The 15,573-nt window shown below is 59.6% G+C and overlaps 1 non-coding gene across 1 annotated transcript; it reads left to right on the top strand.

The window, feature by feature from the left end:
- Positions 1-8,964: 8,964 nt before the first annotated feature.
- On the top strand, positions 8,965-9,038 carry TRNAI-AAU (transfer RNA isoleucine (anticodon AAU)). The gene has a single exon. It is a non-coding gene; the product is annotated as a tRNA-Ile (tRNA).
- Positions 9,039-15,573: the final 6,535 nt, after the last annotated feature.

Here is a 15,573-nt window from a genome sequence, read left to right as displayed (position 1 = left end):
CCTCTTTGCATCGCTGTCCCTCCAGCCTTCAGCTCCTCTGCACCCCGCCCCAGCCAGGGCAGGGCCCTCTGCCAGGACTGGGCCTCCCACAGCTCCCCACCTTTCTAGCCACCCTCCCTTAATTCACTACTCCCGCAGGCAGACACTGGGGCGCCCGCCAGTGCTTTCACCTCCAACATTGCCTCTAATTCCCATGAACAGCTACCAGGAATTTATAAAGTGAAGCTGCTGAATCAAAGACAATACAAATATGTTTTTAATTGAATCACCGTGAGAGCGCTGGGGCGATAGCGCAGCAGGTAGGGCGTTTGCCTTGCACGCGGCCACCTGGGTTTGATTCCTCCATCCCTCTCAGAGAACCCGTAAGCTACAGTATCTCACCCGAAGGGCAGAGCCTGGCAAGCTCCCTGTGGCGTATTCGATATGCCAAAGACAGTAACAACAAGACTCACAATGGAGACGTTACTGGTGCCCACTCAAGCAAATCCAGCCATGGGATGACAGTGATACAGTGAATCATCGTGAGATAGTTACAAAGCTTTCATATGTGAGATTCAGCCTACAATGATTGAACACCCATCCCTGCACCAGGGCACACTTTCCACCACCAGCGTCCCCAGTATATCCCCCCACCCCAGTCCTCACCTGCCATGGAGGCCATTTCCCCAATACTCTCTCTATTTTGGGGCACTATGTTTTGCTCAAATTTTCTCACCAGTGTAAAGAGAATATGTTTTGAGCTGGGCTTTTGTTTTTGGTTTTTACCGATGTGTCGTGGTTTATAAAGTCTGATCTTACTACCACACACCTAAGTGCAATCCCTCTAGCATTATTCAAGGGCTCTTCCTTCCCCCCATTCTTTCACTTTTAAAAGGAGTCCAGGGGGCTGGAGTGATAGCACAGCGGGAAGGGTGTTTGCCTTGCACTCAGCCAACCCGGGTTCGATTCCCAGCATCCCATATGGTCCCCTGAGGACCGCCAGGAGTGATTCCTGAGTGCAGAGCCAGGAGTAACCCCTGAGCATTGCCTGGTGTTACCCAAAAAGCAAAAAAAAAAAAAGAGTCCAACATGACATAGGAGGGCCAGAGAGATAGTACGAGAAGTAAGGTGCTTGCCTCGCACACACCCAGCCCGGTTCCATCTCCAGCACCACCAGGGAGTACTCCTGAGCACTCCTGATGTTCAGGAGTAAGCCCTGAGCACCACTGGGTGTGGCCCCCATACTAAAGCCCAACAAACAGGGCCCGGAGCTATAGGGCATCGGGGAGGGGGTTTGCCTTGCAAGCAGCCGACCCAGCTTCAATCCCTGGCACCCCAAATAGTCCCCTGAGCACTGCCAGGAGTAATTCCTGAGTGCAGAACCAGGAGTAACCCCCAAGCATCACCAGGTGCCACCCAAAAAGAAAAAGTACAAAAATAAAACAACAAATCACGTACCATAGAGTACAGCTTTTCCCTTGCTGGCAGCTGACTCAAGTTCGACCCCTGGCACTGTGTATGGTGCTCCGAGCACCACCAGGAGTGATCTCTGAACAGTGTGGGGTGTGGCCCCTACCAGAACAAAAGACAAAAGATATATATATATATTTTTTCAAGTATTAATTCTACTTGCACCTATTTAGACTAATTTTTTTGTCTTTGGGCCCACCGAGCAGAGTTTGGGGCCTATTCCTGGCCTGGATGTTGAGACTACGCAGTGCCAACATCGAAACCAGGGAGAATCCAGACGTCCTGCATGCAAAGCCCGTGCTCAGCCCTTGGGGTCTCCCCAGCCCTCATCAGGGACCTCGAAGAAGAAAATCTTACTGTGCAGTTTCCAACTAGCTTGTGCATCTGTTACTTTTCTCTCTTGAAGTTACGTGTTCTTTTCTCATACAGCCCAGGTTATGTGTAATTGCCAACATTTTATTGTGCACATAAATTTAAAAAATGATTATTTTGCACAATCATTTATTATGTTATATTTTTAAATTATTCCTGTCATCAGTTTTTAGTAATATGTCACCAAGTACTACTTTCTCTCTTTATTAACAGCAAGACAAAGCCTTCGAAAGCCAGCGTGGGGAGGGGGCTGGGGGCCTAGAGCAGGCACAGGGCGCGGGTTCAATCCGGGCTGGAGTCTGGAAGCCCCAGGTTCAGTCGCAGGCTCTGCACGTCCCCAGCACTGTGCCGGCACCCACTGCTGGTGTGTGCTGTTCAGACCGTAAATAAAACAACACAAAGTGGGGAGTGCAGCGTGGGGTGCTCCCCTCGCATGCTGCTGACCCCAGGCGTAGCCCCCAGCACTTCGAAATCACCCTCTGAGGCATCTGCTAGCATAAAGGCTGGCAAGAGAGACACTCCCCAGGCTGAGCCCGCCCCGTGCACACGGGCCCAAGTTGCACAATTGTTACTAAATGATTTTGAAATGCAAATTACTTTAGGGTCACCTCCAGGAAAAAAATCTTTTAATTTTGTTCTGTTTGGGGCCACACCAGGGCAGTACTCAGGGGCTACTCCTGGCTCTGTGCTCTCAGAGGCCAGGCCATCTGCAGAGCAGGGCAGGCGCTCCCCCCGTCCCTGCGCCCCCGCTCCTGGCTCTGGATGCCCAGCCCGCCCCAGTCCTGCTACCAGGATATAACCCAGACGGTCCTCTCGCCCGGCCCCCGGCCCTGGGGACACCGCGCACAGCTGCGCCAGGTCCTGGCCCTCCGGGAGAGGAGGACGTGACCCCAGATGGAACGCAGGCTGGACCCCAGGAGAACGCAGAGGTGGGGGACAGGCCGCCCTCTGGCAGCAGCCAGATGCTGGGGCCACACTGCGTGAGCCTATTGGTAGGAAGTGTCCAGGAAGCGTCAAACCATCAAGGAAAAAGCAAAGCGATTGGCGCTGGAGCGATAGCACAGCGGGGAGGGTGTTTGCCTTGCACGCGGCTGACCCAGGTTCGAATCTCAGCATCCCATATGGTCCCCTGAGCACCGCCAGGGGAGATTCCTGAGTGCACAGCCAGGAGTGACCCCTGTGCATCGCCGGGTGTGACCCAAAAAGAGAAAAAAAAGCAAAGCAATTTAGCAAAGTGCTAGCAAAGGTCTCAGACGGGCGTGAGGACGGCTGAGGAGGGGGCGTCCTTGCTGCAGCGTGGAGGACGGGGTGGTGGGAAGTCACAGATTCCACGAGAGCACTCAGAGTGAGCTGCTGGCGCAGATGCTACCCGAGCGAGCGAGCGCGTGTGGCGCCCGCATCTCCCCTCGCGAGGTGTGGACTTGCATGCCCGCATGCCCAATGCTGGGGTGTGTGTGGCTCTCTCGCCCTTGGAGAAGCCCAGGTTCTCTCAGCACGCTACTCTCCTCCCTTCCACTTTCTCTTCCTCCTTCCCTTCAAAAACCTCCAGATAAAATCTGCTTGACTCACTGCTCATCTGCTCTGAAATTCTTTCTGCCAGGTTAGACAAGAACCCAGTAGCCCTGGGTCCCGGGAGGCAGGGGCGGCTGGGGAGAAAGTGACCGTCTCCCTCCTCCCGCCTCACAGACACCACCCCTGGGGGTCCACTGACATCAGGGAGAGCGGGGAGGTGGGGGGAGGAGAGACAGAGCAGGCGGGATGAGCTGTTTGGGCCCAGAGAGCTGGGGAGCAGGTGGGTGCATGTGATTGCCCCAGATTCCATCCCTGGCACCCCATAGGGTCCCCTGAGCATGGCCAGGAGAGAGTCCTGAGCACAAAGCCCAGAGTAATCCCTGAGCACCACTGGGTGTGGCCCAAAAATAAAAACCAAAATGAATAAACACACACACCCTTAGACACACACACACACACACACACACACACACACACACACACGAAGCCGAGGTGATGGTGCCAAGGACTGCAGAAAAGCTTTAAAGCTTTTTTCTCTTTTTTCCTCCACCCCCCGGAATGTACTTGCTGACCCCCAAACCCTCGCCCCGGGCTGCACCTAGAGATGCTCAGGGGCCCAGGTGGGTGGGGCGAGGATCGAACCCAGGTAGCCAGCTGCTTCGTGTGCTATTCCCTAGCACCTGGAGCACAGATTTTGTATGTAGGAGGCTTAGGTTCGACCCCTAAGCACCACATGGTCCCCCCAATACTTTTTTTTTTTTTTGCTTTTTGGGTCACACCCAGCGATGCTCAGGGGTTACTCCTGGTTCTGCACTCAGGAATTACTCCTGGCAGTGCTTGGGGGACCATATGGGATGCCGGGGATCGAACCCGGGTCGGCCGCGTGCAAGGCAAACGCCCTACCCGCTGTGCTATCGTTCCGGCCCCCCCCCAATACTTTTGAGAGGGACCCCTGGGAAAACCAGCTGGGAGTGGGTCCTGAGCACTGCTGGGCGTAGCCCCAAAATAATAAGCAGAGGTGAATGCTGCTGGGAAACTCTCTCCCCTCAGAACCATGCCCCCCAAGCGGGACGGGGCCCAGGGCGCGGGCTCCGTGCAGTGCCCAGGCTCCACGCCCAGCACCCCGGAGAAGAGAGGAAAGCGAGCCGTGCAGAAGGGCCAGCCTTGCCTGCCCACGGCTGTGTGGCCTGATGACAGGCAGGGCAGAGCAGACTCGCCCGCACCCGGGTGCCAGCAGCCAGGCGCCTGGCACCTGCCGGGAAGCCGGGCATCGAGCCCCTGGCACGCGGCGCCTCCTCACCACAGCCTGTCGGATTAGCGGTTCTGCCCTTCCCGTGTTAGCTCAGCCCTGGCTTCCCGGCCGGCGGCCAGCGTGTAATGCATTCGCGCGGGGGCGGGGGAACACAACACACGCGATTCCTGGACTGCGAGGGACAGGAAGGGATGCTTCAGGCCCCCCTCGGAGGGAGGAGCACTGTGGGAAACACTCCAGGAAGGAGCTGAGGGGGGCTCAGAACAAGTGCAGGGAAAAGTATCCAAAAAGAATAGAAAGTCACTGGGTGGGGGGCGGGGGGGCACCCAGCAGTGCTCAGGGCTTACTTGTGGCTCTGCATTCAGGATCACGCCTGGCGATGCGCAGGGCACCCCATGTGGTACAGGGAATTGAACCTGGGGCAGCTGCATGCAAGGCGAGAGCTGTACAGACAACTCAGTTCCTACAGTGGCTGTGCTGGGCCACCTCGGGGACCCCTGTCAAGTCACGGAACCATTCTGTTCCGTTCACTGAAGATAAGGAGCGAGTAGCTCAGCGGGGAGGGCGCTGGCCGTCCATGCAGTTCCATGCCGGGGACGCAGCTTCAATCCCCAGCAGCCCCTATGGTCCCCCAAGCCCCACTGGGAGTAATTCCTGAGCTCAGAACCCAGAGTAAGCCCCGAGCACAGCCCACGGTGGCCCCAAACCTGTCACTGTCACTGTCATCCCATTGCTCATCGATTTGCTTGAGCGGGCACCAGTAACGTCTTTAAATGAGACTTGTTGTTACTGTTTTTGGCTTATCAGATACACCACGGGTATCTTGCCAGGCTCTGCGTGAGGGCAGGATACTCTCGGTAGCTTGCCGGGCTCTCCGAAACGGACAGAGGAATTGAACCCGGGTTGGCCACATGCAAGGCAAACGCGCTACCCACTGTGCTATTGCTCCAGCCAAAAAGAACCTTCTCCGAAGGACCTTCAGTTGTGAGCTCTGACACCTGGCTGATGTCTCTTGGGGAGGGGGGGTCGGACCGGACCCGGAGCTTCCACAGGCAGAGCCCGCTCGTGGCCCTCTGAGCCACGTGGCCACCAGGTCTCACAGGCTGGCTGATTTCTGCAGGACCCAGGCAGGCGCAGGATTGGTGCTTACCCAGAAACCTCTGCGTCTGCTGTCGATCCTTTCTGATGGGGAAGAAGGGAAACTCAGCCGCAACTGCACCCCAGGACATGTTCCAAGCTTGATCCGAAGCAAAGAAACAGACAGCCTGACCCCAATAGGTGCCTCAGGGCCTGTTGCAGGGCTAGGAGGCAGAGGGCCCAGGGCTGTGCCCCGGGTCCTGTCTGCTGGGGTGCCCCAGGCGCCTCATGTGCTGGGCTGTGCCCAGGTCCCGTCTGCTGGGCTGTGCCCCAGTCCCGTCTGCTGGGCTGTGCTCCCGGCTCCTACCTGCTGGACCGTGCCCCGGGCTCTGTCCCCTGGTCCCCGGGCTGTGCAGCCTCAGCCTGCCACTTCTGCCTCTCGGGTCTGTTGTGCTGGCTGATGTCTCACAGCGATGTTGACTTAGGGAAATGTTGTGGCTGAAGCCAGGCCTGCTGTGGCAGACTGGGAGTCTGGCCAGAATGAAGGCCTGGGTGATCCCTGGCACCAGCAAGAAAAAGAGAAACAGTAAATCTACATGCTCTAAGGAAGGGCACGCCTCTTGGAGGGTGCAGAAAAAAAGGTTTTTTTTACCTAGCCATGCTCAGGGCTTACTTCCTGTTCTACATTCAGGGATCACTCCTGGGGGGCTTGGGGGACATATGGGGTGCCAGGGGTCAAGCCCCCTAAATGATTGCTCTGACCCCAGGAAGGGCACTTTTTTAAAAATTAATTAATTTTTTTATTTGCTCTTTGGGTCACACCCAACGGTGCACAGGGGTTACTCCTGGCTCTGTACTCAGGAATTACTCCTGGCAGTGCTCAGGGGCCATGTGGGACGCTGGGAATCAAACCTGGGTCAACCGCGTGCAAGGCCAAAGCCCTCCCCGCTGTGCTGTCGCTCCAGCCCCTGGAAGGGCACGTTTTAAAGTCCCTGGAACCAAATGATTTGTTGTCACAGACCAGAGGCAGCGTGGGGGAGCTGTTTCTTTTCCTCCCTCACCATCTAACTGCACGGACGCCTGGAACTGTTCGCTCCGCGCTTTGCCCTGGCGCTGCCCCTTTTCCAGAGCTGGTCAGCCTGGTCCTGAAGCCTCCCAGCAGGCTGGCTGAGCTCACACTGCGTGCAGGGGGCCCAGGGCTCACCCCCGCCAGTACCAGCCCTGGACCCGGCTCAGCAGCCCCCAGAGGACTCAGAGCCGGGGGTCTTCACCCACCATGATGCTGGCACTTGTGGCCCCTCACCCTGTGGACCCAAAACAAGGTTAGAAAAGTAGAGGCAGTCCAAGCAGACTGTTCAGGAGAATAACAAGAGCCAGGGGCAGGAGAGATCTCACAGTGGGTAGAGCTCTTGCCCTGCACGCGGCCAACACGGGTTCGATCCTCAGCATCCCATATGGTCCCCTGAGCACAACCAGGAGTGGTTTCTGAGTGCAGAGCCAGGAGTAACCCTTGGGCATTTGTGCGCCCCCCACCCCCAACGCAAACGGAGCAAAAAACAGCCAGACACCCAGACTCCAGAAGAGAGAAAGGAAACTGGAGACCTCCAGATTCTGTGGGTGCCAGAAAAAGGGGAGTGGGGAGCGCGGCCGCGCACCTGGACAGAGACGGGTCACGGCCGGGCCTGACTCAGTCCCTGGCACCCCACCCGCAGCCAGCAAGCCCCCGGGCCCAGGGCCGCGGAGGGGGCTCTGGGGTGGAGCAGACTCCAGGCCGGTCCCATCCGCACCCCGGCGCCACCCGGTGTGGTACCCACTCCGCGGGTGTCGGGCGCCCCCTGCCGTCGATGACCTGAAGCGCGAGATCCCCCGGGCCCACCCCCGAGAACGTCCCCTGCACTGCGAGGGAGTGGGTGTCCCTGGGGCTGGCAGGGGGCGCAGGCGCCGGGTGACCGGGAGGGAACGGGGAGACGGACCGGGCGCGGGGAGGGCGGCGGGACAGCCCGGAGGGGCGTCTCCCCTCTCTGCGCCCCGCGGCGCTCGCGTACCGCGCGGGGACCAGCGGGCAGACCCCCGCCGCCGCCCGCGCGCCGCCCCCCGCCGCCCCCCGCGCGCCACCGGGCGCCCGCGCTGCGCTCGCAGGCCAGCGGCGCGGACGTGCTTCTGCACGAACCCGGCCACCGGGGCGTGATGCCCGCGCGGGAAGCGGGACGTCCCCCTCGGCCCTGCAGCCCGACTCGGGGAGGGGTCCCGGGAGGCACGGCCGGCCTCTGTCCCCAGCGCAGCGCCCGGGCGCGCTCTCGCCACGACTGTCCTCCTCGGGGCGGGGCGCGGGTCCGCTGCCTCCTGCGTGCTGCCCGCCGGGAGCCTTGGTACCCCCTGGGCACCGGCCACCGCAGGCAGCGACACGCCGGCGGCAGGATGCAAACGCGTGTGCAGGAAACCAGGGTCCGCCCCCCTGGTACGCCCCACCCCCCCCAAGGGGCGTGGGGAGGCGCGGGCGGCCCCGTGGCAGCACAGGCCGAGCCCTCCAGCCCCGGAGCAGCCGCACCCCCGGCCGTCAGGACCCCCAGCACAGCTCAGGTGCCAGAGCGCCAGCAAGCACCAAGTCCGAGTGTGCAAACGCCCCCACCGCCCTGCCCCCACCGGCCAACGCGACGACGGGAGGAAGGAAATGAGCACAGAGAGTTAAAGGCGCTGCTCTCCACCGAGCCCAGCACTGCTGACATTTGCGCGGGCCGGGGGACGTGCTTGTGATGACAAAGACGTGCGACCTCATGGTTAGAAAATTATGCCTAAAAAATCCTATATTCATGACGCTTCAGTAACTGGCAGTGGACCCCAGATACACGTGACTCGGCCGGCAGACGGTCGGACTCGGGCCCAGGCGCGGTGCTTGCGCCGCTCTGAGCTCAGTCCCCCCCCCAAGGGCACCCACCCCGACACGGCAAAACGAAACACCCGACCCTGAGAGATCTGGGTGTTGCAACCCGGGGGTCGGGACGCACGCCGGCCCCCTCGCGGGCGCTGGTGCGGCGGGGTCCCCGGGGTCCTCTCCCCGGCGCTGCCGGTCTCCGCCCGCGCGGCGCCCCGGGAGCAGCGCACGGGCCGCGCGGTGCTCGGAAGCCGCCGGCCGCGCCCCGCAGGCTCCGACCCCGTCCCAGGTCGCCCCCGCCGCGGTCCGCCCCACCCCGGCCCCCGGGCGCGACCCCCGCCGCGTGCAGCCCAGCGGGGGAGCCCTGCTGAGCGCGCAGCGCGCAGGCGCACCAAGCTCGTAAGTGCCGCAGCGGCGCTCCGGGACGAGTGGCCGGTTAGCTCAGTTGGTTAGAGCGTGGTGCTAATAACGCCAAGGTCGCGGGTTCGATCCCCGTACGGGCCACGGGCGCAACTCCTTTTCTCCCCTTTTCAGCAACTTGGCACTTATTTTAAAAACGTGAGACGTGATGACGGCAAGTCTCAGAACCTTTGTGCGCCGCGCCCGGAGGAGCGTGGGGAAAGGTCGGGATCCTAGGGTCGGCTTGGCTGCTGCTGCCCCCCGGCTGGCTAGTGCAGGGCTCGCTGGGGGCCTCGGGCCGACCCCCAGCTTCCGTGGGCTTCTGGCCGGAACCCAGGGCTGCGCGCCCGGTGCTAGGCGGTGCCCCACGCCGCGGCGGACCCAGGCGCGCGCCTGCGGGGCCGCTGGCTGCGCCCCGGGCCCAGCGCCGCGGGAAACGCCCCACACGCCCGCCAGGGCCTTTCCCACGAGTGTCCAGGCCAGGCCGCCTCCTCTCTTCACCGCCCCGGGCCGTGGCTCGACAGGCCGGGGCACCCTGGAGTATAACTTGCAGACATAGATGTAGATACTGATTTGGTTTTGTTGCGTTTGCTGGGGGTGGGGGGTGACCATACCGGATGCCGGGACGGAACCCGGGTTGGGCATGTGCAAGGCAAGCGCCCTACCCACTGTTACCCCCCAGCTTGCTCATGTTTCAAAGGAAGGTTTTTTAAATTTTTTTTATTGAGTCACCATGTGGAAAGTTACAAAGTTTTCAGGTTTAAGTCTCAGTTATACAGTGCTCGAATACCCATCCCTTCACCAGTGCACATATTCCACCACCAAGAATCCCAGTATAGCTGCACCCTGCACCCCCACTCAAAGGAAGTTTTTATTTCAATATTGCCTCACATTACAGTTAATGAAGTATTTTCATATTTAAATAAATAAATAAATAAAGGCCGGTGCCGCTCCCTGCAGTGGTAACTTGGCACAAGACCCGCTGCCTGCTCCCGAGCCCTTAATAAGGTGGCGTCCTCCCTAAATTGGCTCGATGAATTGTTGAACCATTGGTTATTGATCACCCTGCCCCTGGCCTCCTGCGGCAGGCAGGGGCGGTGGGTCCCAGCCCCCTTCATTGCCTTCGTTCCTCTAGCTGCCTCACAGCCAGGGGCACGCAGATCTGTTGGGCACTCAGGCTGGGCGCTGGCCCACGCCCCCCCCCCCCCACAACGCCCTCTTCACAGTCCCCTAAGGCTGGGTAGAAGGGGGTACTTCCACGTGGTGCTCCAGAGGAAGCGATTTCAGAGGCAGAATTGCGGACCTCGACCTTTCTCCGAGTGCCCTTCCTCCCCGGCCAGTGACCCACGGCCTGCTCTGAATGCTGTGCAGACACCGCGGGCTGTCCGCAGACCTGGGCCTCAGCGGGCGGGTCTGCTGATGAGACCGAGTTAGGAAGCCGGGTTGGAGGGAGAGCCAGGCCTATGACAGGTGCAGGAGCCACCGGGGCAAAGCCAGATGCCACCCCTGCATCAGGGACACCGAGGGCAGGAGCTGGCTGAGACTTGTTCTTGGGGTGCAGGGCGTGAGGGGTCCAGAACAGGTCTCCAGGGAAAAGCATGAACATACTGTATGTGTCCGTTCAGGGCATTTGAGTCTCTGGAAAGTCTTCTCTGCCTAAAAGCAGAATCTTCTGAAGAAATCAAGAGGGACCAAAGAGATAGTACAGCGGGTGGGATGCAGCTGACCCGGGTTTGATCCTCGGCACCCCATATGGTCCCCCGAGCACTGCCAGGAATGACCCTTGAGTGCAGAGCCAGGAGTAAGGCCTGACACCCCTGGGAGTGGCCCCAAAACAAAACAAAAACAAATGATAAAAGAAATAAAAAATAGTAGAAATCTGTAACTGTACCCTCACAGTGATTCACTAATTAAAAATAATAAAAATAAATTAATTAATTAAAAAAAATAAAAAATAATTTGTTGTCAATCCCCAGCTGCAAGAGCAATTAGGGAAGACTGGCTCTTGCCACAGGCGAGGGGATGTGAAGGCATTGTCCCCAGGCTGTCACTCCACGCTCCTAAGGACCTGCTTACTGATTCTATAGGTCCGTTCCAAAGCACTGGTCCAAAAAGGACTGCCAGGAGAGATCCCTGAGCACGGATGCAGGAGTAAGCCCTGAGCACCACTGGGTGTGGCCCAAAAATTTTTTTAAATAATAATAAGGGGCTGGCATGATAGCACAGTGGATAGGGCGTTTGCCTTGCACGCGGCCGACCCGAGTTTGAATCCCAGCATCCCATATGGTCCCCCAACACCGCCAGGAGTAATTCCTGAGTGCATGCACAGGAGTAACCCCTGTGCATCGCCGGGTGTGACCCAAAAAGTAAAAAAATAATAATAATAAAATAAAATAAAATAACCCCCAAAATGCCTTAAATAAGCACCAGTTATAATGGCCTCTTTAACATTTTTACATACACTCTGCAAGGTACATTAATACAAATATCACCTGGGGGCCAGAGAGACAGTGCAGTAGGAAGGGCACTTGCCTTGCACGCAGCCAGCCCTGGTTTGAGCCCTGCACCCAGCGGTTCCCCGAGCACTGCCCTTGTGGTTTGCAGTGCTCAGGGAGCACTGCATGGTTTTACAGGTACTGAGAGGCCACCGCGTTTGGTCCTTTACCTACTTTCAGCACACACCTCCCACCCGGGCGATCCCCCCAGCCATTATTGACTCAGCGGTCCCTTCTCTGTCCCCGCTGCCTTCTCCCCAGCTCACGGGGCTGCCACCGCGGGAGACCGAGAACAGCGAACAGAGAAAGGGCAGAATCCCCCCGGCTCTCCGCCGCGGGGCGGGGCAGGCCCGCGAAGCCCCGCCCACTGCCGCGCACCCGGGGCGGGGCGTTCGCCTTGGAACTCTTTTGGCCCACGGGGCCCCCGTAGCCCCGCCCCCTCCGGTGACGCACATTAGAGCCGCCGGCGCCGGCGGAGCCCGGGTTCGAGTCCCTGCGTCGGCCGCCGTGGCAGCTGCGGCGGGCCCCGGGGCGGGGGACGCCGTCGGCGGGGCGGGACCCCCGAATCCAGAGAAGTCTCAAGTGACATAGTGAAATGAAACGTGGCTCTTTGCCTAGTAAAGGCCAGCTGTGGGCGGCTTAGCGGCCCCAGGGCCGTGGCACAGGAGGAGCTCTCCCGGGCTCCAGGTGCGAGTCCCCAAAGCCATGCAGAGCACTGTGGGGGGCGCGCAGCGAGAGTACCACAGGTACCACACTGCCTGAGTCCAACCCCAGGCCCTGTCTGGACGCCCAAGCACCACCAGGGGTAATTCTGAGCACTGTGGGATGAGGCCCCCAAATTTAAAACAAAAACACCAAAACCTTCCCCCAAAAAATACCCAAGATAGGGGCTGGAGCGATAGCACAGCGGGGAGGGCGTTTGCCTTGCACATGGCCAACCCGGGTTCAATTCCCAGCATCCCATATGGTCCCTGAGCACCGCCAGGGGTAATTCCTGAGTGCAGAGCCAGGAGTAACCCCTGTGCATCGCCGGGTGTGACCCAAAAGCAAAAAAAAAAAAAAAAGGAAAAAATACCCAAGATGTACGGAGTACGCACCTGTCACCTGATGTGCACCCCGGGAATGGGGGACTCGCGACGTGCCTGGGCTCTGCGTCCGTGTGCTGAATCGCGTCTGCTGTTTGTAGAGGGGTGACATACAACCCAGAGCTGTCCCCACCCTGATCTCTGACTCTCCCCGGGGGACACTTTATCGCACCTCTCCTTGGTAGAGAGAGGCCTGGCCCAGTGCGGGCCTGCTGGTGGCCCTAAGTCAGCGGTTCTCGGGAACGCGGGGTGGGAGGGCAGTTTCAGCCCAGGAAGAACAGTCAGTGACTCCCGGTGGGGGGTTTGATTGTCCCTACTGGGGGGTGGCGGGTAGAGGCAGGGAGGCTGCACCCTGTGCAGAGCACAGCTGCCGGCTGCTTCCCTGCGAGGGCTGGAGGGGGTGCACTGCACGAGGGGCTCGCCCGCTGCCCCCTCGGCCCCAGCCACCAAGCCAATGCTGGGAGCTTCCTGACACGTGACCGTTACCCAGAAACTCGGGGACTTCCAGTAGGTGCTTTGCCAGATCAGACAGTGCTGCCTGGAACCTTCTAGAGCTCCTCTCAGCGCCTGCCTGTGTGGGTGTGTCTTACAGAGCCCGAGAGGCAGAGACTCTGGGTGAGAGACTTCCTTACATAGGGAAGAGGGAGGTTGTTGGTGTTGTTGCTTTGGTCACACCTGTCTATGCTCAGGGCTCAGTCCTGGGGGGACTTAGGAGCCATATATGGTGCCAGGAATCGAACCCGGGTTGGCCTTACCCACCGCACTATCCAGCCCCGGGATGAGGGAATGTAGCAAGTTGCGGGCAGTGTCTGTTGGGGTTCGGGGGATGGTGTGTCAAGCCTGTTTGTTTTACTCTTTCCGCCTGGGGCTGTGCCACCCCCTGGGGTTGTCAGTGTGTGGACGGGGGAGAGGCACCGGCGTTGGCGCCAGAAGGCAGGAGTTACCCAGCCCCTGGGGGAGCAGACGCCCCTGCAGGACCTGAGAGAAGTGCGTCCTCGCCCCCAGACTCCCTGAGGTGCGTCCCGGCAGGGTGCGGGGCGACCCCTGGGCGCTGCTGTCCGGGCGGGGCCAGGTGCTGCGGTGAAGGGCTGCCCGCTCTGGAGGCTCTGCAGGGCGACGGCGTTCCGGGAAGCCGCGTGTGAAACCGGGCGCGTTCCTCTGTTCCTCGTTTGGGTTTGGGCCCCCCAGGACTCAGGGGACGTGGTGCTGGCGAGGGGACCGGGCCTGCTGCATCGCGGCGTCTCCCCAGCCAGGGGCTGTGAGGCTGAAGGCCGGTCTCCACCGCACCCTGAGAAAGGTCAGTGGGCCTGACGGGCCGGCCGACTCCTCCCGGGCTCGGCGGGCAGAAGGCCGTCCACTGCCCCGTCACGCTGCACGGAGCGTTTCTGACCGGCTGGGCCCCGCATCCCTGCCCGCGTGCCCAGTGCCCGGTTCCTTAGTCGCCGCCAACTCGTCCCGCCTTGAGGATGGGCCTGGGCTGGGGTCTCCGAGAAGGCGGACGCACACGTCCTCGGGCTGTGGGCGCCACACCCCGTGCTTTGAGTTTGAAGCAAGGTGGGACCGTGCTGTTCGGACCCACGGCGAGGAGGGCCAGGTCTGAGGCGGCGCTGAGAGGCCGCGGCATGCCCGCGCGTGGACACGTGCCGCAGTGCGGACAGACGAGCAGGAGAGAGTTCTGCGCGGGTGTTTCCATGGTCTTGAGGTCCATCTCCTGAGTGGGCCCGCGGGGCCAAGGGTCTGTCCGTAGCCCGCCTGCCTTTCATTTGGGGCCGCACCAGGAGGTGCTCAGGGATTACTCTGGTGGTGTTTAGGGACCGTATGGTCAGCACAGCTCCAACGCAGGTCGGCTACGGACAAGGCAAGTGCCCTACCCACTGTACTGGCTCTCGGGCCCTGGCTTTTCTGTCTTTCTCTCTTCTCTCTTCTCTCTCTCTCCTTCCTTTCTTTCTTTCCTTCCTTCCTTCTTTCTCTCTCTCTCTCTTTTTTTTCTTTTTGGGTCACACTCGGCGATGCACAGGGGTTACTCCTGGCTCTGCACTCAGGAATTACTCCTGGCGGTGCTCGGGGGACCATATGGGATGCTGGGAATCAAACCCGGGTCGGCCACATGCAAGGCAAACGCCCTACCCGCTGTGCTATCGCTCCAGCCCCTCTTTCTTTCTTTCTTTCTTTCTTTCTTTCTTTCTTTCTTTCTTTCTTTCTTTCTTTCTTTCTTTCTTTCTTTCTTTCTTTCTTTCTTTCTTTCTTTCTTTCTTTCTTTCTTTCTTATTTTTGGGCCTACCTGGTGGTACTCAGGGCTTTTTCTGGCTCCGTGCTTAGGGGTCACTCCTGGCAGGCTCGGAGATCATGGAGTGCTGGGAATAGACCCAGGTAGTCCAGATGTAAGGCAAATATCCTCCCCCACCTCGTACTATCGATCTGGCCCCCTGGATGTAGCTTTTATGTTTTGTTGCTTATTTTGGGGCCTCACTCAGCAGTGCTCAGGGGTTACTCGTAACTCTGCACTCAGGAATTACTCCTGGCAGGCTCCAGGGACCATGTGGAACGTGAGAGACTGAACCCAGGTAGACTCCCGCAAGGCCAATGCCCCACCCACTGTACTATCTATTGCCCCAGCACCTCTTTCTAAGTTTCTTAAGGACAAGCCCTTGCCTCTAAGATAAAATAGTGATTTTCTTGGTCCCGCCCTCCCTCAGCCATGTCTGTGGGAAGGAAGCCGGCTGTCACCCTTGCCTGGCACACGCTCCGCCCGGCACACGCTCCGCCCTGGGCCTGAGCCTCACCCCTTGACCTGAACCTGGAAGCTCTGGAGTATTTGCTTTGCTGAAGCGGGTGATACCCTGCCCAGGGTCCGATCACAGACCCAAGGACATGCAGTAGCCTTGGGCTGGCCGTGTGCGTGCGTGTGTGTGTGTATGTGTGTGTGTGTGTGTGTGTGTGTGTGTGTGAGTTTGCTAAACAATGTGTGTGTGTGTATGGGGGGGACTTTGTGTTAGTTTGATTTCAGGGGGGCTCTGGGTGATGTTTTCTGGGAGGGGCTGGTAGACGGGACATGTCCCT

The sequence above is a fragment of the Sorex araneus genome, chromosome 3 (assembly GCF_027595985.1).
Source record: "Sorex araneus isolate mSorAra2 chromosome 3, mSorAra2.pri, whole genome shotgun sequence".
In the NCBI taxonomy this organism is placed as follows: domain Eukaryota; kingdom Metazoa; phylum Chordata; class Mammalia; order Eulipotyphla; family Soricidae; genus Sorex; species Sorex araneus.
Note: the sequence above shows the minus strand (reverse complement) of the source record. Positions and strands in the feature narration are given on the sequence as shown.